General features: G+C 41.8%; 1 pseudogene; it reads right to left on the minus strand.

Moving 5' to 3' along the window:
- Nucleotides 1-446: 446 nt before the first annotated feature.
- LOC108386325 (coiled-coil domain-containing protein 127-like) lies at nt 447-7,179 on the minus strand (annotated as a pseudogene).
- Nucleotides 7,180-27,010: the final 19,831 nt, after the last annotated feature.

Genomic DNA, 27,010 nt, shown 5'->3' on the forward strand with positions numbered 1-27,010 from the left:
CCAGCACGTCATCCAGCTGAAGAGTGGGCTGGGGGGCCCCTGACCCGAGGGTAGTAGCAATCTGTACCGACTGCCTAAGGCCAGGACTAGGATGTAAAGCACAGTAAAGCCCGATTCACAGCAGCTTCATGAACAATGGGGCCACAGGGGCCTGCCTACCTTTTAGTTTGTGGTAAGAATTCAGATTTATGTAATAACATTTTGCAAATAATAAAAAATGACACACATAAAAAGCACTGATACTTTTAAATGGCAATGCTTTTTTATTGTCACTGCTAATAAATACTATCTGCCTAGTGAATACAGACACAAGCCAAATTCCAAAAACACTAGGGTATCAATACTAGAAACACATTTTTTCCCCTTTGCAGGGAAAGCTCTTCAAAACAATAAAAATCCTTGATACTTTCTATTGTCATCTGTTAGGCAGTTTTAAACCATTACTGACAAAAGCTAAATGTAATTTTAGGAGAGAGAAACAATTTGAGGAGAAAACAATTTAGGGGGTGATGAAAACAGAATATTACTTTAACAGTGAAGATCTGTATTTGACTTTTTTTAAAAACAATTTACCATAGAGCTAAAATAGGACATTATACTGTTCCACTCAGTAAAATTCTGATGGCTTAAAAAATGCTTCTGGGAAATGCATCCTTAACAGCAGAGAGGATCAAGGGGGACACCCTGTGTCCTGAGGCTGTGACATCCTGCTCAGAGGGCAGGTGGCTCTATGCTCACAAGGCCACAACACAGGCAGCAGGGCAGGAGGAAGAGGGAAAGCGTGGGGCACCCCGGAGTGACCTGTAGTCACAAGAAGCAGCTTTATATAGCTCTCACCTCACTTCTCCAGTAGGGCCCTCTCTACTCTCTCAAACGTCTTCAGTTGGACCATCAGCTCCCAATATTTGAGGTACAGCCACGTGAGTCTCCCATTCTGGCATCTGTTGGTATTCCAGACATCACCACAGTGCGTATCATGCTGAAATATGTCAGCCAGGCCAGTCATCATTTCCAGGTCAGCAGCAACCGGGTCAGAGGCCTCACGGACCAGCAAGCTCTTCTCTATCCCCAGCCACTTGCTTTGAGGGATAATCAGGGTGCAGTAGATGCTCTGTTGTTCCATAAGAGCATCTTCAAACTCTTTCAGCAGAAGCCTGGCTCTTCTCTGCCAGTCGTCTTCCTTCTCCAGGTAACTCAGGTAGGCACTTCCCAAGGGCTGCAGCTGTCTCTTTTCTCACATGACCAGAGCCCATTCCTGTTCCAGAAGCTTCTTTTCTTCTACCACCTTGCGCCCCTGAGAGATGAGGGCTTACCGGTAGCTGGCTGTCCTATTTTGTTCCTTTTCAAGTTCCAAAGACAACTGAGGAACTGCACACCGATTTTCAGACATCATGACATGGTACTTGGCCTCGAGGTCCCGCTGGAAAGCAGTTGTCCTACAGTAGTATGCTTCTCTCTCTTTCTCTATTTCTTTCTGGGACTCCCTAGACGAAATCCAACCTGACATGAAGAAATTGGGGGAGAAAAGCACACATAACAAAACATCAGAGCTGATGTTCTCTGATCTTTATTCAAAGAAAATATAATGCTAAGGGCAGCATTTCAATGAAGTCTTAGGCACGTCTGCTTCTGCTGAGAGGTATGAAAAATATAATATTTTGTATGAAATCACATAATATGCCAAGTTCTTATCTTAAAATCAGGTAAGAGCTCCCAAGAGACTAGTCTGACAAGACTGCATCCAGGGATTCCTCCGTTGCCTGAATTTCCATGGCTAAGGACTACCAGTTTGCTTGTGCTCTCAAACCTACACCAAATGCCCCCTCTGGCCACAATGCTCCACATGCTATTGGCGAGGTTTAAAAATTAACATGGGTGTGGAGGGCTGGAAGCAATATCACCCTGGAAGTGATGTCACTCCAGAAGTGACATCTGGGCACCACAAAGTACTATAACAGGAAGTTCTATCACCAGAAGCAGAAGTGACAACACCAGATATGAGATTAGCCTGTAAGTGCATCTTTGTGAGCCTGTGCTCAGAAATAAAACTGCAATACCCATTTGCCATCACCAGGCAGTGAACCTCCTAATCCCAGCTTTGGTTTCAGTGTCTTTTTTGTATCTTTCTCTGTGTTTCCTTTAAGCTCTTCATACACTCCTCTCAAGTTCAGCTGGTTTGTGGAGCTGGTCTCCACACATACGCATGCTTCAAATATTATTGGCCAAGTTATTTCAGAACTGAATACATTTCAAAATGTGTTCCATTACCGATGATCACTAGTAAGCAGCTGGAGTCTGATAGGGTACACAAGTGGGGTGGAGTAAGAAATTCAACCTCAAGACATGGTTTGGCTGCCTTGCCACAAACGAGATCACCCTGGGACAGAGAGTGAGCAGAGGCTGGAGTGGGCAGTCTCCACTCGGCCCCACCGCACAGCAGCAGCCAGGCCTTGGCCATCTGCTGTGCTCCGGGTCCGAGGAGAAGGAGGTGCCAGTTCTGCACAGAAACACCTCCTCTCCCAGCACTATTGCACATCAAAGTTTCAGGTGCTTCAGTATAAAACAGAAGCCACTGTGGTGACAGGTGACACTTTCTGGTGCAGGAAACCAGCACATTCAGAACCAGTGCCACATGCCCAAGCCCAGCACAATTGTCAGTCCCAGTCCCAGCACTAACGTCAGGGCCACGTACCCAATACTGATTCCTCACAATCGCAGGTTCAGCCTGTGCAGGACACATGACCTGCATGGACTCACCTCTTGAAGACAGGACTGTGCAGCAAGTCTTCAAAGCCCAAGGTCTCCAGGCCACCAAGGGTGGCAGTCCAGCTCTGAGGGGTCACCTGTGCAGGCTGTCACACACAGCCAGGCTGCCCCCATGCTGCTCTCCCACCCCTGGGAACCACTGGAGTGCCTACAGCCTTCCTGGTCCCCTCCCTCCTTTTGGTGTCCCTTGCCCAGGTCCCTTGGCACTCCAACCAAGTCCCAACATCAACTATCACACCATGAGGCAGCAGAACCTCCACATGTCCAAAAGCTTTTCCCACCTGCACCAACATTGCTGGTTCCCTGGGCCTAAAACCACACTCATCTCCCAGCTTAAAACAGCTCTCAGCCCCATTTCAGTTGCTACTCAGGCCTGTCCTTCTGCCAGAGGCCACAGCAGGGGAGCTGATCTGTAAAGGAGCAGCTTGGTATAACCGACAGGCATGGAAAGGTGGGCAAAATGCGAGGTGGAGAGAGGAAAGAAGAGCCAGTGCAGTTTGGGGTGGGTTCATGGAAGGCTTCATAAGTAGGTGGATGTGAACAGAGTCCGGATGGCCAAGTGTGACCCGGGAGGAATGCTCCCTCTGCGCAGGAGGAGTAAGTACAACTGAGCAGATCACATGCCTGTGCAGACAGCAGACAGCTGCCAGAGGAGCTGGGCCAGTCACTGGGAAAGCCCCCACAGATGCTTATAAGGAAGTGAAATTGGACCTGACACCACTCTGGTGTAAGCAGAGGGTCAGAGTTGAAGGAGGGACATGGGCAGGGCCACCTCCTGTGCTGGAGTAGGAGCAGTCTCATTCAGGTCCTGTACCGACACACGTCAAGTGGTGCAGACACAGGGTACCCTGGACCACATGGCACAGGCTGTAGTCACCAGGAGTTCTGGGGGGGTGCCCTTAATCAGTAGGTCTCCAGGAAGACATGCCGGGTGGAGATCACCAGGGAGGGTCAGAGTTAGTAACATGTCAGTCCAAAAATCCTCAATTCTGGGTCTTAGCTAGAACACTCTTGCCTTACAACTTTAGGCAGACACAACTTTCTGGAGCCTTAGTTTCAAAAGGCAGAGAAAAGAGAGCTGGGGCTCCCACTTCTGGGACAGCAGAAGTCCTCTCCTTATTCATTCTGCTGAAAACAGCCACTGGACGTCTGTGCACAACAAGCAGCTGACTATGAAAGGGAGACAGGGGGACTCTGGAACCCACAAACACCTGGGAGTGTTCCCTAGGACTCTGTTTTGCCTCTAGATAAAACTTGATACTTAAGCGCCAATGGGTGCAGATTTTCTTGTAAAAGCCCAACAAAAATCTCTCTGCCAAAGGACTAGGAAAGGGGCCCCTGTAAGACAAAAAATGTTTAGACAATGACCACTCTACTCATGCCAGACTGTTAGCAGACAACTGTATCACCACAACCCTTGTGTGGGCAAAGGCTAGGGGAACCCTCCTGGTCCCCCCTGGGGTGGTGGCAGAGGAAGCTGTGTGGGATGTGGCAAAAAGATGTGCCCACCTTTCGGCTCTCCAGCCACCTGGGAGAGCCCCGGTGGAGGCCTGGGTAATGGGGCAGAAGGCCTCCTGCTTGGGCCTTCTTCCTGGGGCCAGTAGGCTGAAGGCCAAGTGGGAAGCATGACCTTCCATCCCTGCCTGCAGGAAGGAGGCAGCCACACCTTTCCCCTGATGAGCACCGTCAAAGAAACCAGCCTGGAAAAGATTGAGTAGAACCAGAATGTCACAGCATAATACTCAAAATGCCCAGGTTTCCATCAAACAAGAATCCGGAATATCTCAAATTGAATTAAACAAATATAATCAGTAGATACCAATACTGAGATGACAAAAGACATTATCATCCGATAAAAGTTTAAAGCAGCCATAAGATGTCTAAACAAAGAAATAGAAAGTTTCAGAAATGAAATAGAAGACATAAAAAACTAAACAGAAATATCAGAACTGAAAAATACAATAACCGAAAAATTCTTAAGGATCCACAATAGGTGTGGGAAGAGAGAGAAGCTGGTTAAAGTGATAAACTACTCAGCATGTCCCTTATAAACATGGACAAGACATTCTTAGCCAGACACTGGTAAATATATTCTACAATATTTAAGAAAAATTATATTGCATGATCAAGTGGGAAAATTATTCAAAACACACAAGGCTGGTTCTACACTCAAAAGTCAATTGATATAATCCAACACATTAGTGGCCTAAAGAACAAAAAGCACATGATCATATCAACTGACATAAAGACAAAACTCAACACCCATTCATGATAAAAACTCAGAGAAAGAGGAAGGGAAGGGAATGTCCTTGCCTTGATAAAGGCATCTATGAAAACCCACAGCTAATGCTGTACTTGATGGTGAAAAGACTGAATTCTTTTACTCTCACATCAGGAACTATTTAAGAGTGGTGGAAGTTCCAGCCAGTGCAGGAAAGCAAGAAAAGGAAATAGAAAGTAAACAGATTGGGAAGGATGGAATAAAACCTAAGTTTTCTAAGCTAAACAGAAATTAATTCAAAATGGATCATGGACTTTAATGCAAAAAGTAAAACTAAAACTTTAAGAAGAAACAGGGGGGAGTCTTGAAGATGTAGGGCTAGGCAAAGAATTCCCAGACCTGCATGATCCTTAAAAGGGAAAACTGATAAACTGGACTTTACCAATATTAGAACCATTGTCCTGTGAGAGATTCCATTAATGGAATGAAGAGACAAGGTACAGACTCGATGTTCACAGACCAGAGTCCAGCTCTCACAACCCAACAATCCTATCAGAAGACAGCTGACAGACCAGAACGGACATTCCGTGCAGAGGACAGACTGATGTCAAGTATGTGAAAAGCTGCTCCAATCTTTAGCCATCAGGGAAATGCAAATTGAAGCCACAGAAGAATGGGTAAAATAAAACCACAAAATAAAAATAATGACCACAACAAATACCAGCAAGGATACCAAGAAACTAGATCACTCACACTGCTAGAGAGAGCTAAAACCCTGCAGCCACTCTGGGAAACATTCTGGCTCCTCCTTAAAAATTAAACATCACCTCCCAGGCCAGCTGACAACAGCAGGCGGATCATGGCTCAGTGATCTTCACAGGGCCTGCAGACCCAAATCCGGCCCTGAGGACACTGCCATTTAGAAGCTCAGGAGCCTGCCACCTTGCAAAACACCGCTTAAAAGTCAGAAAGGTGAGGAACCTGGTGAGTGAGCTGAATGCTTAGAATCGCACTGACTCCTGTAGTCGTCAGAGGCCCCGAGGTGACTCCCACTTTCCGTCTGTTTTCAGACCTATCTCCAGCTTTATAGCCTTCCTCAGTAACCTTTGCTTCTGATGTTCTTGCCTTCTTGGACTTTTGAAATGATGCTTTCTGATCCTGAGAAAGGTGAAGTATTTTTTTTCTTCCTGATTATCTTGCTTAGGTAATGTGATTGAAGAAAAGTTTTAACTTTGCAATCTTATAAGAATTCTCCAAAAATGTGTCATTACATAGTTAAGAAGTTATATTACAAAATACGGGCATCGACTAGCCTCCTAGCTGGTCCAGGAATAGTCTAGAAGTAAAGGCAGACAAAAGAGTAGTTGATAAATGCCACTCTTGATGGCTTCCACATCCCGTATGAAACCCTGCTGACCTGAGAAACCCAGTCCACAGCAAGTGCCAATGCAAACAGAGGGCAGCTTCTTCGATTCAATACCTCAGTTCCTCACATGCTTAAGTGCCAGCCCAGAAGCATGGGATGTGGGATACAACTCCTGAATATTAGGAAATGTATCATGTAGTGGGGATAATTACAACTGACTTGTGGCCAGTAATTTCCCGAAGTAGAACACAGTCAAAATGGTGAGGATATCTGGCCAAGATGAGCAGAGGTGTCATGGATGAAGTCTTCCAAAGACTGGTTTTCTAAACATTAAACAGACATCCAAGACTGGCTTTCTTTGTTGTCCATTTTATTCTTCTCCATCGTCCTTACAAAGGCAATTGGAGCAAGGCAGCCCCTTAGGGCAGTGAAGCCTCGACAGGGTGCTAACAGTTGTCGACACCCAGTCCACACAATGCTTCTGAATATATTGTCTTATTCACCCTCACAATGCATCGAGGTAATCATGATGCTACCTGCCCTGGACAGGGGAAACAAACTCAGAGGCTTAAGTAATTTGCCCAAAACAAACTGTATGAGACAAAACTAGGGTGTACACTTTCATCTGTCAGGGTCCATTTCCAAGGTCTTTGGGCTCCCTATTCTCAACCCAGAAAACACAATTATTAGGAAAATGATAACTTACGAAAAGCAGCCAATCCCAGCATTGGCACCAACAAGGCATAATTCCATCTGCTTCCTTCACCCCCATCAGCCCTGGAATTAGGCCGGATATTCCAATTTGGGGGTCATTTAGGTTATTCATGGAGATACACCTTGAGGCAAATAACAAAACTGTTAAGCACACAATAGGAATAAAATACATTTGTCACAAGTGTATCATCTACAGGCTCACGTGAATCCCTTTTTAATTCACAAAAACTTTTGTTCAGTTCCACCTGAGTATTGTACAGGGCAAGCCTTATGGGATTCAAAGCAGAAATAAACAATGCCTTAAGACAAAAGCAACTCACACTGCAGTCAGGACAGAGACATGCCTCACATAACTGAGATGCAAGTAGAATGAGATAGGTTCTCTAATGAAAATGTTTAAAAGTACGGTTGTAGGTAAAAATCCATAAATAGGAAGATGTGAAAACCCTGGCTGCTTCGGAGAATGGTGTATAGGGCTGAGATGTTGCCATGGTTCTCAAACTGAGCCGGCATCCAGGTGCTCTGGAGGGTTTGATAAAACACAAATTCCTAAAGCTCTCCTACCCAGCTTCTGAGGCAGTAGCTCTGATGTAACCACCAATTTGGAAATCTCCCACATTTGCAGGTGGTCCACCCTTTGAAGACCGCTGGCTTACTGGTTAAAAACAGAACCCAACTAGCCCAACTGCCAGGTTCAAACCAAGGCTTCATCTTGGGCAAGTTACTTAAACTTTCCATGTCTGATTTCCATATTTATATAACGAAGATAATGATACTATCTACTTCATAAATGTACTGTGAAGATTAGATTAATTGATGCCTATGAAGTGATTACAGGTTGGCACATAGTAAACTTCTTTCCTGTTCTTATTAAAGGCATTCATATTTCTTCTTAAGTGTTTCTTGAAAATAGTTACAGGGATTGTCACTTTCTGACAAAGGTCCCCTCTTAAGGTCTGCAATTTGGGGTTTATGTTTACACTGAGGGCATAGTGGGAGATAGGAACAAATTTCATGAAACACAGTAAGTGTACAAAACTTGAACAATCAGCTACACAAGATGTCCAGCATGACCAGGATAAAAAGTTGAAAGAGCCAAGTGTAGATAAAGTGACCTTACTTCTCTTCCATGCATACGCATGACATGCTACTTCTGCCTTTTGCTTCCAAGTTGCTCATATGGCGACCATTTAGTCATTTCTTCCACAGACTTTCATTTATCCCGTGACTGAAGTGACAGGCTTCACCTCAAGACCAGGTTTGTTGATATTCAAGCAGTTAAGTACTCATTTGGCTGCCCTGTTCCTGAGGGCTTTGCTCAATCATCTGAAAACTAGGAAATCTTGCACATTGACTTGCAGTCATTATTTCAGCATTTATGAAACTTAATGCACTTTTCTAACCACTGCATATGGTAATATGTAAGTCAAGATAGCCCAAAAATTTAAGTTTTCTGTATATGTTTATCTTTTTTTCTCTACTAAAACAAAACTAAGGGTTGCTCTAATAAGAATTGTTAACTGTAGTGAACATTTTTGACATGTATAGGACTGTCTGGTTCTCCAAATAGTGTGGAGTTCTTCATGGCTTTGACATAATTCTGGGTGAAGTTCAATGTCCACATTGACCCACCCAACCCTTAGGAGCCCCTTCAGATATCTATTTTAAGGACATCTTTTTTCACTCGATTTTAGAAGCCTGCCTTCATGCCAATACTCTGGATCTTTAATGAATTTTAATTGTTTCTTCTCTGAAACCCTGAATTTTGATGTTTCATCCTTTGATTACAGCTTTTGACCCACTTAACTTGCCCTTCCATTGCACTGTAGCCTTGAATGTTACCTCACTCTCATTTTCTCAGTTCCCTCATGTCCTTCTGCCTCCAGCCGGGACCTGCAGTCAATCATTCCAACCTCATTGCCCACAACTTCCCATCCTGAACCCATGGCCCGTCCAAACCATCCCTTTCTCCTTGGATTGCTGAGTTCTGAAGGAAGCACAGAAGTGTGCTTAATTGGTATCATCACAAACTTGTGGTCTATAAATTTTTTCTGAACCCTTAATTGTTCATAAATGCAGGCGTGGACTGTCTGTCATGTGAGCTGCTCCCTGTCATGTGCTTTGGGGAAGAGCAGCAGGGATTTTTATTTAATGATGACTAATACTTCTCTAGCAAGAGCTCTAGGGAGGCAGCTAATAGAACAATAAAATCAGTGACACATGGAACAATATTTTTTCGACGTTTTAATAAAAACTCACTGCTCTCACTGCCCAACTTTCCCTGGCTGCTGCATAGGAACGTGGAAGACACTTTTCTGGAAACTGATCTGACAAGTACAGCTTTCTCTGGTTCCGTAAGTCTGGCTTCTTTTCAGCAGCAGGATCATATTTTAAAAACTGCTTAGAAATCAACTAATTACTACAACCATGAGCTTCTCAGGGCCCCAAATGCCTACCAGTTGGTGAATGAAGGGGCTCAGTGTGGTGGCAGATTTCTACAATCTTGGTTCTGGTCATTTACCCGAGTCCCACCTTTTCCCCAACACATATTCTCTTGATTAATTCCTCTTTCCTAGTGTAGTTTCCAAATGAAATGATAATACTACCTTTAGGATACCCTTTCCTGAAGAATATTGGAGGAATTGTAGTTCCTTCCTAGGATGACCAACTGTGAGGGGCTTCTCAGGATGCAGGACTCAGTTCCAGACCCTGGAGAGTCCTGGGAAAACCAGGTTGAGTTGGCCACCTTATTTATGTCTTGGGCTTCCTTAGTTCCCCAAACTTATATCAGAAAAACATTCTCACAGCTTTGAAAAGTAGCCTCTCCAGGGTCACTCACAAGTTAGCCTATTCTCCTGTGGAACAGTTAATTCAAGTATCAAACCTTTTTATGCATTTATAAAAAATTATAGAACTACTTCTAAGTTTCTAATTAGATGTGTAGTTGCAAACATCCCCTCATCAAATACTTTACTTCCTTTGCTTTTAAGAGCTGGTGTCTGAGTTACATGCTCTCCGAATGTCCTCTGACTTCCGCTCCACCCTGCTTCTCCTCTAACCAGATTCCTCAGCTAAGAGGCCCGTCTGGAAAGATCATGGGTCAGCATGGTTTCCCTACAGCTTGGCTTTGCTCCATGTGACCTGTGACTCTTAGTCCCCATTGCCTGAACATGCCTTTATCACTCATTTCCCTATGACAGAATTACTGGCTAGGCCTTATGGGGCCACGGCACTCATTCTGGAAGAGAACTGTGTCTGTTCCAAGTCTGATGTAGCACACATTTTCTTACATTATCCATCACTGTTTAGCAGGTCTGCGTCCCATGTCATACACTGAAAACATGGCTGTTGCTTTGGTTTATAGAAGAGGATGTTTCTGCCCCTGTTTTTTTTTTGAGGGGGTCAAAGGGTTACACCTGACTTTATTTCCAGGTGGCAGGTCAGTCACTAGTATCCCATTCTCTCAGAGCAAGTCTGTATGCAGCAACCCAGTCTCTGCCTCCGGGACCCTCTGTTCTCACAACTGTCCACTGGGCCTCGGTCCTTGTGGCTGCCATCACTCCAGCCTCTGCTCTCCTGCAGCCTTGCAGCCCTGCCACCGTGTCATGCCCAGAGCACTGGGCAGAGCTCTTTTTTAAATTTTTGTATCATTAATCTACAATTACATGAAGAACATTATGTTTATTAGGCTCCCCCCTTCACCAAGTCCTCCCCCCCCTCACATACTCCTTCACAGTCACTGTCCATCAGTGTAGTAAGATGCTGTAAAATCACTACTTGTCTTCTCTGTGTTGCACAGCCCTCCTTGTGCCCCCCCTACACTATACATGCTAATCGTAAGACCCCCCTTTCTTTTTCCCCCCCCTTGTCCCTCCCTTCCCACCTATCCTCCCCAGTCCCTTTCCCTTTGGTAACTATTAGTCCATTGTTGGGTTCTGTGATTCTGCTGCTGTTTTGTTCCTTCAGTTTTCCTTTGTTCTTATGCTCCATATACGAGTGAAACCATTTGGTACTCATCTTTCTCTGCCTGGCTTATTTCACTGAGCATAATACCCTCTAGCTCCATCCATGTTGTTGCAAATGGTAGCATCTGTTTTTTTCTTATGGCTAAGTAATATTCCATTGTGTATATGTACCACATCTTCTTTATTCATTCATCTACTGATGGACATTTAGATTGCTTCCGTATCTTGTCTACTGTAAATAGTGCAGTGATAAACAAAGGGGTGCATCTGTCTTTTTCAAACTGGAGTGCTGCATTCTTAGGGTAAATTCCTAGAAGTGGAATTCCTGGGTCAAATGGTATTTCTATTTTGAGCATTTTGAGGAACCTCCATACTGCTTTCCACATTGGTTGAGCTAATTTACAGTCCCATCAGCAGTGTACGAGGGTTCCCCATTCTCCACAGCCTCGCCAACATTTGTTGTTGTTTGTCTTTTTGATGATGGCGATCCTTACTGGTGTGAGGTGATATCTCGTTGTTTTAATTTGCATTTCTCTCATGACAAGCAATGTGGAGCATCTTTTCATGTGTCTGTTGGCCATCTGTGTTTCTTCTTTAGAGAACTGTCTATTCAGCTCCTCTGCCCATTTTTTTTTACTTGGATTATTTGCTTTTTCTTTGTTGAGGCATGTGAGCTCTTTATATATTTTGGATGTCAATCCTTCATCGGATCTGTCATTTATGAATATATTCTCCCATACTGTAGGATACCTTTTTGTTCTATTGATGGTGTCCTTTGCTGTACAGAAGCTTTTAAGCTTGATATAGTCCCACTTGTTCATTTTTGCTTTTGTTTCCCTTGCCCTGGGGAGATATGTTCATGAAGAAGTCGCTCATGTTTATGTCCAAGAGATTTTTGCCTATGTTTTTTTCTAAGAGTTTTATGGTTTCATGACTTACATTCAGGTCTTTGATCCATTTTGAATTTACTTTTGTGTATGGGGTTAGACAGTGATCCAGTTTCATTCTATGTAGCTGTCCAGTTTTGCAAGCACCATATGTTGAAGAGACTGTCATTTCCCCATTGTATGTCCATGACTCCTTTATCATATATTAATTGGACATATATGTTTGGGTTAATGTTTGGAGTCTCTATTCTGTGCCGCTGGTCTGTGGCTCGGTTCTTGTACCAGTACCAAATTGTCTTGATTACTGTGGCTTTGTAGTAGAGCTTGAAGTTGGGGAGCAAGATTCCCCCCACTTTATTTTTCCTTCCCAGCATTGCTTTGGCTATTTGGGGTCTTTGGTGGTTCCATATGAATTTTTGAACTATTTGTTCCAGTTCATTGAAGAATGCTGTTGGTAATTTGATAGGAATGGCATCAAATCTGTACATTGCTTTGGGCATTAAGGCCATTTTGACGATATTAATTCTTCCTAGCCAGGAGCATGGGGTGAGTTTCCATTTGTTAGTGTCCTCTTTAATTTCTCTTAAGAGTGTTTTGTAATTTTCAGGGTATAGGTCTTTCACTTCCTTGGTTAGGTTTATTCCTAGGTATTTTATTCTTTTGGATGCAATTGTGAATGGAATTGTTTTCCTGATTTCTCTTTCTATTAGTTCATTCCTAGTGTATAGGAAAGCCACAGATTTCTGTGTGTTAATTTTGTATCCTGCAACTTTTCTCAATTCCAATATCAGTTCTAGTAGTTTTTGAGTGGAGTCTTTAGGGTTTTTTATGTATAGTAAGTATCATGTCATCTGCAAATAGTGACAGCTTAACTTCTTCTTTACCAATCTGGATTCCTTGTATTTCTTTGTTTTGTCTAATTGCCGTGGCTAGGACCTCCAGTACTATGTTGAATAACAGTGGGGAAACTGGGCATCCCTGTCTTACTCCTGATCTCAGAGGAAAAGCTTTCAACCTCTCGCTGTTCAGTATGATGTTAGCTGTGGGTTTATCATATATGGCCCATATTATGTTGAGGTACTTGCCGTGTATACCCATTTTTCTGAGAGTTTTTATCATGAATGGATTAAGCATAGGGTATCTTGAACATATTTTCACCTTTAAGAGAGTATGTGTTTGCTATGAGTACTTAAGAAAGTTGTTTAACATTCATGCTTATTTTATTAAAACATTATACTATAATACTCATGTTTATTTTATTTTTAAAATATCACACTTTGATATTCATGCTTATTTTGGAAGTAGCCCCAGATATTTTAGATAGAATTTTCAGGGTTTGAAAAGCCCTCAGAGACCTCAAAAACTTATTTAATGCTGCTAGTTGGTGAGATCCCCTCTAGAATGAAAGCTGTAGAAAACTGAGACATGACTTTAGGGCCTGGGATATGGGAGATGTCCAGTATGTGAATGGATTAGTAACCTCCCCGATTCTATATGGGAGGATCCTGAGGCCTGGGAAGGCTAAACGGTGGGCCTAAGGTCTGTTAGCAAGCAGGGGAAACTAAGTCCCTGGGCCGTGTTCCAGGGTGTGGTACATACCAGGCTGCACTGTGAGCCCATGTTCACAAGAGTCCTTGATCTCATTCTAAATGGAGGCAGCTCCTCAATTCCCAAGTGCTGGCATGGCTTTCAGTCACTTGTCCCTGCCCAGGGTCCTTATTCTTCAAGCCAGTGGGAGCGCAGGATGTTGCTCCTTCTCTCCTTCATGCCTTAATTGTTGACATAGGTTCTGAGCTGGGGATTCAGCAGCTGACAAAGGAGAAATGGTCCGTCTGTGTATGGAGCTTACAACTTCTCCTCTCTTTGCTGTTACTCTGTTCCTCCCTCTGTACTCCACCCCCAAGCTCACGTGGGACTTTCATGTTATGGTAACTTTTTCTTTGGAAATAATTTTATCCTCACAGAAAAGTTGCAAGAATGCAACAAAAATCCCCCATATGTCCTTTACCCAGATTTACTTATCGTTAACCTTTACCCCATTTGCTTTATCATTACCCACTCACACACTTTCTACACACAAATACAATTATTTTCTGTGAGTAATTTGAGAATAAGTAGCATACCTCATGGTCCTTTGCCCCTAAATACCTCAGTGTATGTCCTAAGAATAGGGATATTCTCTTAAATGAATCATGGCACTGTTACCAACTTAAGTAAATTTAACATCAATAAGGCCCTTTAGTTTAGTTTTCTTTTTTAGTTCCTTTATTTTTGAAAGTTATTTTTTTCCCCTAGCTGATCTCTGTAGGGAAACAGATCTGGCAGAAGTAAAGTAACAGACATAGAAAAAATGTTATGACATCGTAAAGCCTACCAAGTTCCTAGAGTTAAGGCTGGCTTCACGTGTGCAGTCACACAGGGCTCTGTGCTTGGTTTGTTGCTCGGCTGTCTTGAAATTCTTAATTTTTGAAAACCCCGTATTTTCATTTTGCACTGGACTCCAAAATTGTGTAGCTGGTCCTACTTAGAGTACTTAGGTACTGCACTGTGAACTTCTGATTCTGATATTGTAGGTCCTGCTGTAGATAAGGAAACTGAAGCTGGCAGGGATTTAAAATAATTTGACTCAGATTGCTGAGCCACCTGTGGGCCCAAGAATTGAACTCAGGCCTTCCTGATACCATATACAATGGCTGTCACATCATTTCCAACTACTCCATGTCCCCGCCCCCATTGTGTGTAGTGATAATTTCTGGATTTGGAAATGACCTGTTTTTTCCCTTTTTCTCCTAAGGAATTCTACCTTCTTTTGATACCACAGTCTGTCTCATCCTAAATCCCTGGGCTGAAGTGTCCATGAGAAGACCATTTGGAGAGCTTTAACAAGTCATGATTGTCTCAAGGGACGTGCCCATGAGTAGTCTCCATCTCAGTCTTTTCCCTGTCTTACAGAGAAAAGGCTGCCTGTGGCCATTCCTTCATTTATACTTCCCCCATAACACAACTGCAGCAACTGGTTCTGTGTTCCCAGCTTTTGGAGTCCCTTTGTCATCCTTTGGAGTCTAGGTCCTGCCTTATTCCCAGTGCCTTCCTGGGAACTGGAGAACTATCTGGAGTGGGAGTTTCTTGTTAGGGTGAGTCTTCCTGTTCTCAGACCTCGTTGGTGCTCGCGACTGGCTGGATCCGTTTTAGACCCAGGGAATACACCAGTGAACACGGATACATTCCTGCTCTCAAGGAGTTTATGTTGTGGTCCTCCCTGTTGCTATGTCTGATCTACCTGTTTGGCAGAAAAAAAATTAATAAATCAGTACTGTTTTTGAGAAAACAAAGATTAGAAAGGCTAAATAAATGAAATTATTTGACTTGGGGAAGAGAGACTGCAAAAGTGTTAATATATTTAAAAATTCACGGTTGAAGTTGTGGAGAACAGCCACTTTCTATTTCATGAGAAAGAAACAAAGCAGTTTTTCATTTCCGTAGAACAATTTAGGTTAGGAATTTACACTCTTGTGATATGGAAATGCACTGTCGCATTGGAAGAGTCAGTAAATGCGATCTCTGTCCTTGGTTTTCTTCCAGAAACAGAGGTGCTGTTTCTCTGTCCAGGTCATTTAAGGAAATTCTTTCCCTAAAGGTCATATTTAGTTATTAAAATGTCTTCCCCAGGCATTCCAGGATTACGTTTTCAGAGGCGTGCATCTCCTGTGCTGTCCTCCAGGGCATTCATGGCGGTCCAGCTCTCCTGGAAACCTGCCTCCTGTTCTTGGGAGGGTCTTCAGCCCGCCGCGCGCAGACAGCCCTGAAGACCGCTGGGGGTGGGGTGACCTTGATGAGCAAAAGGAGCCTAGAGTTTGGTCCTTCCTTCCCCTGGCCTGTGGGAGGCTTTCCAGAGATGGGCTGCTCAGTGTTGGGCTTGAGCTACTGTGGCTACTGACTCTGTATTCAGGGAGTCTGGATTGTTCCCAGCTCTCTGTACTCAGAAGAGCATTGTTCAGAAGGAGTTATTTAACATTCTAGAATCTCCTTCTCCCCTTTCCCTCAGTCCTCACTACTTATGGTTACCTTTTTTGGCATTCCTCATGGGACCAGGCTGTATGTGCAGTGCTCCGTATTACCAGGTAAGTGGCTTTGCTTTATGACGACCACATGTACCTCCTGTTTGAACGCACATAGTGTAATCTCTATTTAACTGGCTGTTAGCTAAGGCATGCCAGGGCAAGTAATATCATTTATCTTTTATTAGACCCAGAGATGTCAGATTAAGGCATGGTAAATGGCCTTTATTAAAATATCAGATATGAAAAGCGTGGTTATTATATAAGCAAACAGTCCTCCATTAGGTGGAGTGTACAAATACTTAAGGTTTATTCTGGACGTTTACACTACAGCTGTTCCCTGCCAGGGCGGAGGTAAAGGGGCTTCTCGGTTGCAGGGAACGAGTGCTTCGCGAGTGCTGTGGGGGAGTCTGAGTGTGTTACTACTTACATTATGAGAATTTAACTAAAGCTTCCACCCTCAGAGTAGCTACTTGTTTTAGTATGTGTCACTGTCAACAACCATTAGAGATTCCCATGTGCCCACCTACCTGGTTAATTCTCCACTGTTAATGTTATAATGAACACTGATCAGAACTAATGGTAGATATTCCACCAGTTGATGCTGATTTGTAAAGTCTGTGCACCTTTATTTATATCTGGATATGTGCTCATGAAATCCAAACGTCGGTTGAATTTTCACATTTCCTGTCTCCACCAACATCAGGTCAGGTGCTGTATGTGTTCGCTGGCCTCAAGCTCCTGGGTTTCTTATAGAGCCTGTGAATGAAATCTTGCCCGTGAGGACTCAATGGTTTTGTGGTTAGCTCAAACTGAAATCAAGCTCTGAGCTACCAAGGGTTTTATTTTGAATTATACTGACATCTTCATCAAACTGACAGTGAGGGGCCTGTAAATTTTTATGCCAACCTGTAAAATTTAAAGTGACATGACCAATAAATAATCACATCTTTCAGAAAAAAGAGAAAAATTTAAAGCCAAGAGTCTTGAAGAGGAGATCAACAGATTATCAAGGAGGCATCATTTCAGGGAGGCAGTCAGGCTAAAGGGTGGTTCATCTCTGTCCTGTGAAAGAGAGCAAAATTAAATTTGGGTGATAGTCTGTGTGTTTTGGGATTCAGGTGCTTAAAAATGTGCAATAATTACTGCCCAGTGATGAGTGTCAGGTTTTAAATGTAGGGCAAGTCCAGAGACTGGCTTATTTGACAAGCATGTGTGATTTATAGGACCTGTTCTATATCACTGGAATATACAGTTATTTCTCTCCAGTGATGAATAAGAGCCAGGTTAGGCCTGCTACCTAAATAAAACCCTTGTTTATGCCATTCCTAGCATGGGTTTAGCAGGCACTGGATGGACGCCCGCAGCCTGCCAGCTCTGTCTTTCCTCTTGGCTGCAATCTGTGGAGTACACTTGGGTTTGCGACTTAAGTTTTTGGTTTTACTCTGGTTACCAATTCTTGTAATAATATGCTAAGTATGCATGCACAGTATGTGGGAAGAACACTGTGTTTGGATTAGAAAACTCAGTTTCAGGTCATTTTTCCCCATGTGCTAGTTTTGTGATCTCAGGCAAGTCATGGAGAGCCTCCAAGTCTCATTTCCTCTCCACTGAAAGCAGGATGATCATGGGTGATCATGAGCAGGATGACCCACTTCTGTAGTTGTCAGGTACCTGTTCCCGAAAGGACTTTGTAAGGGGTAGGATGTAGAGGGGAAAGATTATCATTTTTACTTCTATTGAGCATTTAGGTACATTGCATACCTCTTTGTGGAGTGCCTTCATTTTTCTTTTGAAAATGAACTCATGATAGTGTTCCATGACTTGATGCAAAGATGTAGCAATTGTCTAGAATAGTCCCAACAGGGTCTTCAGAGCTTCATATAATAGTGATTTCCTTAAATGCATTGTTGATGAACAGGCCTAGGTGTATACTGTGCTTGTTTGTTTGAACTGATAGAGGATCGTTATTCTTTTTAATCCAACTCCAAATTTGCAATGACTGCAGCAGCTTTAATCTAGTGAGTTGAGTCCATTGAAAATACAGAGAGCAGATTTCTAGTACCGTCCCTAGATTAATAGACACTCAGAAGCCAAAGTCTCTACTCTTCAGTTTGCTACTTTTCTTTTTCTTAGCTCTGTGACTGGCACAGGTGTAGAAATGGCATGGTGCTGCCCCTACTTCAGAATCAGAGATTGCTCAGGATAGCTAGTTGAGTACAGGTAGCCTTGAATGGTGCCCAGTGTCCCCAGAATGATCTGTAACAGCAAAGAAGGGGTACCCAGACAGTATGCCACAGTGGTAGGTATTCTGTCTTATGGAATCAAAAGTGCTTGCTTATCCTGGAAACATCTCCCTGGAGAATCCACTTGGCAATTTTCCTGCACCTGGCTCTGTGTCTTTGTATGTACTTATAGGATTCAACCCCTTGATACTTAGAGGGGTTTCATTTGTTTGTGTAATTACACTAGTGTTTAGCTATATGATTTTAATTCAAGATTTTGGGTTTCCTTTGTAGTTGAGTGCACAGTGAAATTTCCTAAAAGGAATTAAGTGCCAGTAGCTCTGTTTATTGTTCTAAAGGCTCTCAGATGAAACACTGTATTGCATGATACAAATGGCATGCTCAGCATCTCCATGCTGCCTTATCTGGTGAAGAGCACTAGTACTAGAGACAAACTGAGGGGTTTCAAATCCCAGGGCTGTCAGTCATTTGTTGTGCCAGCTCAGGGAGATTGTTTAACTTCTCTCTGCCTCAGTTTCCACATTTGAAACTTGAGAAAGGATTATACCTAATGCACTCATAGGAGGCAGTGTGAAGATTAAATAAGGCATGCACAGTGCTAGAAGCAGTGTCTGAAAACATAGTGCATGCTTCGTAAATGTTAGTAACCCTCAAAGTTCTCTATTGTTTCTATACACCAGTGGGAAGGGATTATCTCTTCCCTAGTTCAGTGTTACTAAAAGCTGGCTAGTCTTTAAAAAATGTCACCTTTTTTCTGAATTAATGAAATGTTGGTTCTAAATAATTTTAGTTAAATTTCAGAAGAAAAACACCTTGAGATCCCTTTGTTAACCTTTTTCAGATATTTTTCTAGTCTTTCCTTCTGTTTCTATATATGTATATTTTACATAATTAAAATCACATTGCATATCTAGTTTGTACCCTCTTTTCACAGTGTGTCAAACATTCTCCAGGTACTTGTAGTATTTTAAAAACATTGTTAATGGCTATAAAGTATTCCAAAACATGAATGTATATGTAGTCATTCCCTTGTTGAAAGGCACTTAGATTGTTGGTAGTTATTCCTTGTTATGACTAATGCTAAGGAAAGATCCTGGCATATAGGTTTTTGTATTTCTTATGATTGCTTTATGGTAGCTTTCCAGCAGTAGTCACTAGCTAAGTGTAAACATTTTTACAAATCGTACTGCATCTTGCCTGATGACTTTTCATTAAGCTTCTTAACAATTTCTGCTCTCAATTTTCAATTGGTCAGCAGTCTGTGAAAGTTCCTGTGAAATCTACCCCTTACCAAGCTATCTAGGTGCTTAGAGGAAAGGGTGGGGCTGGCTGGGCGCCCCAAAGGCTCTTTCGCAGCGAAGCTGCTCTCACCTGCTTTTGCACTGCTTTACATCTTGTGAAGAAAACTGAGTATGTTAAAAAGTGAATGGGTAATTTGGGATTACAGGTTTACAGACTGTTTTTCTTATTAAGCATCTCTGTTCCTATGCCAGAGGCACTAACAGCTTCTGGCATTGTGTGGGAATAGCCTCTAACTGGGGAAAGTGAGGACTTCTGCAGTTAGGCCTGAAGTCTTGCAGATGGTTCCCTTGACCTGAAGCATGGAGCCGGTGGGAAGGACGGGTGGGAAGGGCCAGCTGGGATTCGGCTTGGTCTGAATCCTCGCGCGAGCTTGGATATCTTGTCCAACTTGGATCTGTTTCCTTACCTTTAAAATATGCGTTCTCATATATCTCCTTGCAGAATTTTCATGATGACTAGAGAAAGTAATGTTTGTGTGGTGCGGTGTTTGGTAAAATGGTGGCTTTAATAAAAATTGTCTCATGAAGTGACATAGCTTCCATGTTTGTGACTAACTGGACCTAGGAGTTTTGGGGCAGATACATGCCATGCTTTTGCCCTGAGTTGGTCTTGATTCAAAGTTATGGGACTGGTGATATGGAGGTGTGTGTGGGGAGGGTAAAGTGTAGAACCTCTTCAGTGGGAGACTCGATTAAATGAAGTTCTGTTACACCGGTGATTGGAGTGGCCGTTCCCTTCCAGCTATTAAGTACCTACCTGTCCAGGTGCTGCGTCGGCTCTTGGTCTCCACGAGCTTACTTACTCCTTAGACATACCTGGTGAGGCGGGTACTGCCGTGGAGGGGTCCCCTCACTTGGGTTGTCAGATTTAACAAATAAAAATACAGGAAAATTGCATGGGACATACTTATACTAAAAATGTTTGCCATTTATCTGAAATTCACATTTAACTGGGCATCCTATTTTATCTGGCCACCTACTCCTAACTTCCCATGATCCTGCAGTGAGCAAAGGAGAAAGCCGAGGCTTGGACTTTCCTCCATCTGACTCGGAAGCCCACGCTGTGACCTGTTACTCTGTGATACTTCTTTAAGAAATCAGAAGTAGAAGTCAGGTGTGAGAGGTGAGGAAATGCTGTCAGATAGCTTAAAGTCCTTTACCTGTAAACTTCGAAGCTGACCTTGGAGGCATGGTTCCCTATATTTCACCTGTTTGGAAAGATAATTCCATATTATGTCTAATTTAAAACTGGAGAAAGGTAATGCGGGTTTCTAAGGTATGTAATGTATATACCAAGTCCTGTGCTCGAACTAATCTGGAAAAGTCCAATCTTTTCAAATGAAGGTTTCATGTAAGAAGTTAAGGCTTCTGAAGCTATAGAGTTGTTGAGGTGACCTGTCAGAGCAGCATCACTGCCCACCAAAGTCTGTCAGCCTAGACTTGACATTACGTGGGATGTTCTGTTGGCAAAATCCTGGGGGTTAGTCAGGGGCCATGTGTCACCCATCCAGTACCTCTGTCAACCTTAGTATAGGTACACTGGGCTCCGAAAACCCTTGAATGTTCTTTGATGGTCCAATGCATACTCATGGGCTATGCCTACTCTTTAAAAGCCCACCCACCTGCCCTGTGGAGCTGCTGTGTGCTCACCGTGGGTGAGTGGCTTGGCCTTTGAAGGTGCCCCATTCAGGATGAATCTGAGGCAGGGCCAATCCTACAGCATTGGGCTCCATATCAGACCGTCATGCCAGTCTTCTCAGGGAGGAGCCTGGGCGAGTTTTCAGGATGAGCTGGGTGAAGCCGTTGGAAGGAGAAGCCCCCCTACCAGCATGCATGAGGAGCGTGAGTGGTGCTTTGCTCCCATCTGCCCTCCTGGCTCCTTTGTGTTGCTGTCACAGTAATGTGGATGGGGGTCTTTGAAAGGAAAGGGGAGGGGAGATTTTCCAAACTTTCGTTTCCATCTTTTTCTGGATTGAGTGGGAAATTTGCACAGAAATTATTTTTGCTTTTGGGGTATTGTTGATTCCAGGAAGTTGAAGGAACTAGAAATCCATCACTTGGCACCAATTTTGTGTTATGGGAACACTGTTGCCTCTATGTGTAATATTATCTTAGAGCATTAATCATTTGAATAATTTAACAGGAGTGGGTAGTTCTGAGATTCTCATGTTTTGGGGTGCCACTCTGTGTTCAAAGTACTGATCAGTTCAGATTAAACAATGGAGTCCACTGCTTTTCTAGGTTGATGTAAAGGATTTCAAAACTAATAACAATAGTGTAATAATGGTAATATAAAATAATTGTAGTTCTAACCACTTTATATGTATTAAATTAATTCTTGCAAAAACACTTTGAAGTGGAAACTCTTATGCCCATTGCACAAATAAGGAAACAAAGGAGCAGAGAATTTAACTTGCCTAAGGTCACACACACGGTTGGTGGCACAAGCAGGATTTGAATCCAGACAGATGAGTTCCTAACCTCTTAACTGCTATTTTGTATAGTTGTATACATGTATGTATATTAGGGACAATCTTGCAAGAAGGGTATTCTGTTTGTGTACCCCCCATCACACCACTGGAATTTAAATTTCTCAAGAGTATTTAAGAGTAAATGCAAGAGTAATGTGCTTGCTCATTCACTAAACACTAAACACTAAGGTTTGCAAATTGGCTGAGGGGTATGCCACTTGGGAAAGACATGAATGGAAATTGGGGTAGACTTAATGGGGAAAAGCTGGGTAGGTTGGCAGGCTGTGCTGGGTGGTCCCAATGGGAAATGGAGTAGAGGAATTCATGTTGGCATGTACACAGTGGGAGGTGCTGGGAGTCTCAGGGGCTACAGCTGAAACTGGGGAGAAGAAAATGGCAAGAGGGTTTGATATTAGAGAATTCTGAGATTAGGGGAGTTGATGCTTAGGATGGAGTGACCTAGTTACAACTCTTAGCTGTAGACTAGTAGTAAATTGCTTGTGAAAAATCTTCCTCTTGGTCTGTCTACTTATCATCTATAAAGAAGTTGATTGAAGCATGCAAATAACGCTGACATATACTTTTGGGAAAACTGTACTCTAATAATGTGCTTGCTCATTTACTAAACACTGTTTTTTTTATCAGACCTATTCATACTGCTTACCTTGCCCATAAGGCTGTGATTTTAGCTGAGAAGTAGCCCTCACTTCCTGTGTTTTGAAACTGTAATCTCATTCATTCTAAGCTGGAAACATCCCAGTCTTTTCTGTGATCACTGCTGTGTTTGTGGAATCAAGACGAAAATCAAGGAAAATCTTAAACACTGTCAGTTTATACATGCCTAACCTGATCAGCCCAAAAGTATTGTAGTGTGTAAAGGGCTACCCATAACTTATTTTTAATGGATTGTTTTTGCCTCAAATGGCATGATGTTTGCTTCCCAAGAGTGTGCATGTCTCTGTGTGTGTGCATGTTCATTTTCTGCATTCAGCCTGCATCACTACCATGGCAATCAGTGTTTCTCAGTGGCCTCTGTAGGTGAGGAGGGTTCTTTGATGGTTAAAGACCTCCACTTCCCAGATATTAAATGTGCATAATGCCTTGAGGGCTTTAAGCACTATGCTAAGTATGCAAGTCTCATACCCAGAGTAGCCACAGCGCCTGCATTCCTGCAATAGCCGCAGCCCTGAGCAGATGCTGCCAGTGCTCTTGTCTGCCTGTGCTTTTCACTTTGGGACAAAGTTCTGTAATCATATCTCATGGATTTGTTTTCTCCACACTATAAAGACTGAATTGTGAAGATCTCATCATGCCATAAATGGCAGCATGAGCCATGGTCTTTTCTTTTCTTTTTTTTTTTTTGCCTTTTTTCTTTTCTTTTTTTCAAGATGTATATCAAGATGTAGAGAGAAATTTAACTGCTCTTGCTAATAATGTTTAATAATATAAAATTTAATGGCAGACCTTGAAGTGTACAAAAACTTAAGTCCAGAAAAAGGCAAGAGTCATACTACTAATTTTAAGGTAAGTGTAATGGTCCTAGAAAAAGATGGTATACATTTCTTATTTTATTTCATGTTTAGTTAAGTTTAAAGATTCATTTAACTCTTGACAGTATGTTTGAGATATTTCTATATGAGATGAAAAGGTAACAAAGTGGGGCTGTTTTTTCTTGCAAATGTGTACTTTTGTAATGGTAGAGTTTGCATGCTAATGAATTGGAAGTACATTATTAGAATAAAATGGTCAGTGACAAAGCCATTTATATTCTTAGGCTACAAGTCAAGGATACAGACATGCTTAAAAATTTCATTTGTCTGACACAGTGGGTTTTAATTTGAACATTGTCAAGTCTTATTCAGTTTGAATAATGATGAATAAAGGTATATTTTAACTTTCTACAATAAAATGGACAGAATGATTCCCAATTTGTATCAATTAAAGATTGTACAGTGAAAATAATTAGCTTTGTACAATGAAGTGGTATAACTATTAAGCGTAGATAAAATGGAGGCAGAATCCATGTATCATGTTCTTAGAGCCTGTCAGGTCCAGTAGCATGAGAGAAACACTTGAAAGTATGAGTTAGGGAGATCAGGAATTTAAAATATATAGAGATTGTTCTTGTATTGTAAGAAATGTTCCTGTGTGGTTAGACGAGTAAATGATATGTCAAGAAATGTTTTCTAGAGTTATTTGCAAACTGAGATACTTATGTTATTTCAGATTATTCATGTGTGTCCACTCAAATATAACGTCGTTGTGTCAGTGCTCCATCTGAGAGCCTGTCTTATGATCGCTGCTACTTTGCAGTATTGACTTTGATGTGCCATGTTCACTGTAGCAGCATTGATGCTTGCTTTTTATTCAAAATGTAAATTAGACCATGGTTGACACTTCCTGAGTATAACTGAATTTTCTAAGCCTCGGGAAGGGCCTTTTAACAAAAATAGGGCAGGATTTGGTTAACTCAATATGCAGTTTGTCAGAAAGATTTTCCATTTTGAGTTTTGTCTTTTAATATGTTTGGAAACTCTTTTGTATGCCGAATGTAGGAATAAATTGAATTGCATAGCGTACTCTCAGGATTGTCTTGCATAATATACATCATGGAAGTAGTGGTGAAAGTGACAGAAGTCACTTTTGCCATATAAAATAATCTTTAAACTTAAAGTTATACTTTAATTATTACTCATTGTGGAAATCTGAATGCATTTATCTAGTCATACAAGCTTTTAATGTTGACAAATGTAAGTTGTCTTGTTTCAAGGTAGATGTCTTCACATACAGATGGTCTTACTAGAGGTTTTTTTAAATAAGCACATATCTCATACTTAACAGATTTTCTGTTATCTATTTTAATAATGCATTTTGCTGAGTGAAAAATTTACTGGCTGTACATCTTAGTATTAAATTTATAAATCTTAGTGGGTAGCAAGACTATTTTTAAATACATTTTTTTCTGAATTCCAGGTCAGTTTTAAGAGGAACATCTTAAATTATACAGATGAACTCTATTTTAAAGTGTGTGAAATTAATAGATTCTGAATTTGTATGAAACAGTAATGTGAGTGGAAGTGGTTTCAATTGATGGGAATGCAAAGTTGAAAAATGTTCGTTCAGACCCAAGAGAAGAAACCTGAGTTTTGATGGTATATCCTTAGTCTTAAAGTGTGTATTAAGTATATGAAGTATAAAACTCATGTTTGCTCCTACATCTTGTATTTATACATATACTTAGGAAATTATAATTATGATCATTGGCCTTAAAATTTAATGTGATATACTAAACATCTGAGTTAGAGAGTCATTGCAGTGATTCTTAAAACAACACTATGTAGGGGACTTGAACTGCAGCATAAAAACAGAAGTCAGTGCAAGCTTCAGGCATGTAAGGCAAGTGTTTTCATAATCTTTTAATGTCTGTGAACCCCAGCTTCCTTTTTAGTAACTAGAGATAAAATTACTTTCTTGCTGACTTTGCAATTTTGCTGTAAGAATTACTGGCATAATGTCTCTGAAAGCATTTGGGATATGGAAATGGGCTACAGAAATGTTATAGGATATGATCATAGAAATAAAGATAATGCACATTTCCTTTACTTTAACTGAAAAGCCATTGTATTTCATTTGGAATGCAAATAAAAAACACTTTGACCTGGAACTTTGGTAGCTCTGCTACTAATTTTCCTCTTGGCTTAGTGTGACCGATACGCCAGCAGTGTGCGCAGTGTGTAGGCATGCCTTATGGAGGGGGCTGATGTCAGAGCAGGAGTAAATAGTCCTAGCTTTCTAGATGAGGCAGAAGCCATAGCAACTTCACTCTTTTTTAAGGAGAGGAAACAGGCTGTAAAATTTTCTCCAAGATGTGGAGTAGACCTGTGGCTGGAATCAGTACTCTGGTTTCCAGATCAGTATTCTTCTCAGTTATGCAGATTTTTGCTTTTTGGAGGTGCTAAACATTTAGATACTTGTGATTTCTCTTGTTGTGCCGTTTATTATTTATCCAAGGCCGTTTTTAGGGAGGGGAAAATTGAGAGTTGCCTGTGGAATCCTTTGCTGCTAGTGGTGCAATCAAAGATAACATTGAATGCTTTGTATACATGTGTTGGTTGGGGCTATGAAAATAAGAAGTATTAAACTCCTTGTCAATATCTTGTGATACTGTGGAGGGAGGCTTATATCACCAAGTATGGTAGCACTGTGACAGAGAAGCATTCCAGTGGAACCGTGAATGTGAAGAAGTCAGCAAAGGATTTCTAGTGATGATATTTGAAATGAGCCTTGAATAAGAAGGATTACAGTAGGTGGATAAGCAAGGATAGAAGATGAAGGAAGTAGTCAAGGGCCAGTTGAATTTTAGAAAGATCTCTCTGACAATGGTTAACAAATTGAGGGGAGAGGTGAGACTGCAACACAGGAGACTGGAAGCCTCTTGCAATAAATAGGTGAAATACAATAGTCCCAACTCAAGTTTCTTAGCTGACATAGATCTTCCATGAGAAAACACAGCACTCTCAAGTCCACATTTGCCCCTGATCGAAGCTACGCTAGAATTCACATACCTTTTCCTCAGCATATACTTTTTAATCCAGTCACTGTTTTGTAGTTGGGGTAAATAAGCTGCAAGTAGGTGATTGATTAACTGATATGAAATAAAACATTTCTGCTCTATTATACAGAATTGTGCTTAGTTATGAGTATTTCTTTTTCTTTTACAGAGAACAAAAATTATTTCCACAGGAAGCTCAGCTTATCCCAACTCAGCCTTTTTTTAGGTTACGGTACATTTGTTGAAATATTGTCATGTTGCTTGCATCATCAGTCCAAATACAACATTAGAGAAGAAAGGTCACCGGCCATTTCTTGGTATTTCACTTTGCTAAAAGTGACTATTTGCATGTAATGAAAAAGATGATGCCCAGGATACTGTATACTTTATTCTGTTCCACAGATGCGTTGGTTCAGAACTAGATTGTTAGGGCAAGTTCTCCATCATTGTTCCTATTCATAAC

This window comes from Manis javanica, chromosome 3 (genome assembly GCF_040802235.1).
Source record: "Manis javanica isolate MJ-LG chromosome 3, MJ_LKY, whole genome shotgun sequence".
NCBI classification, from domain to species: domain Eukaryota; kingdom Metazoa; phylum Chordata; class Mammalia; order Pholidota; family Manidae; genus Manis; species Manis javanica.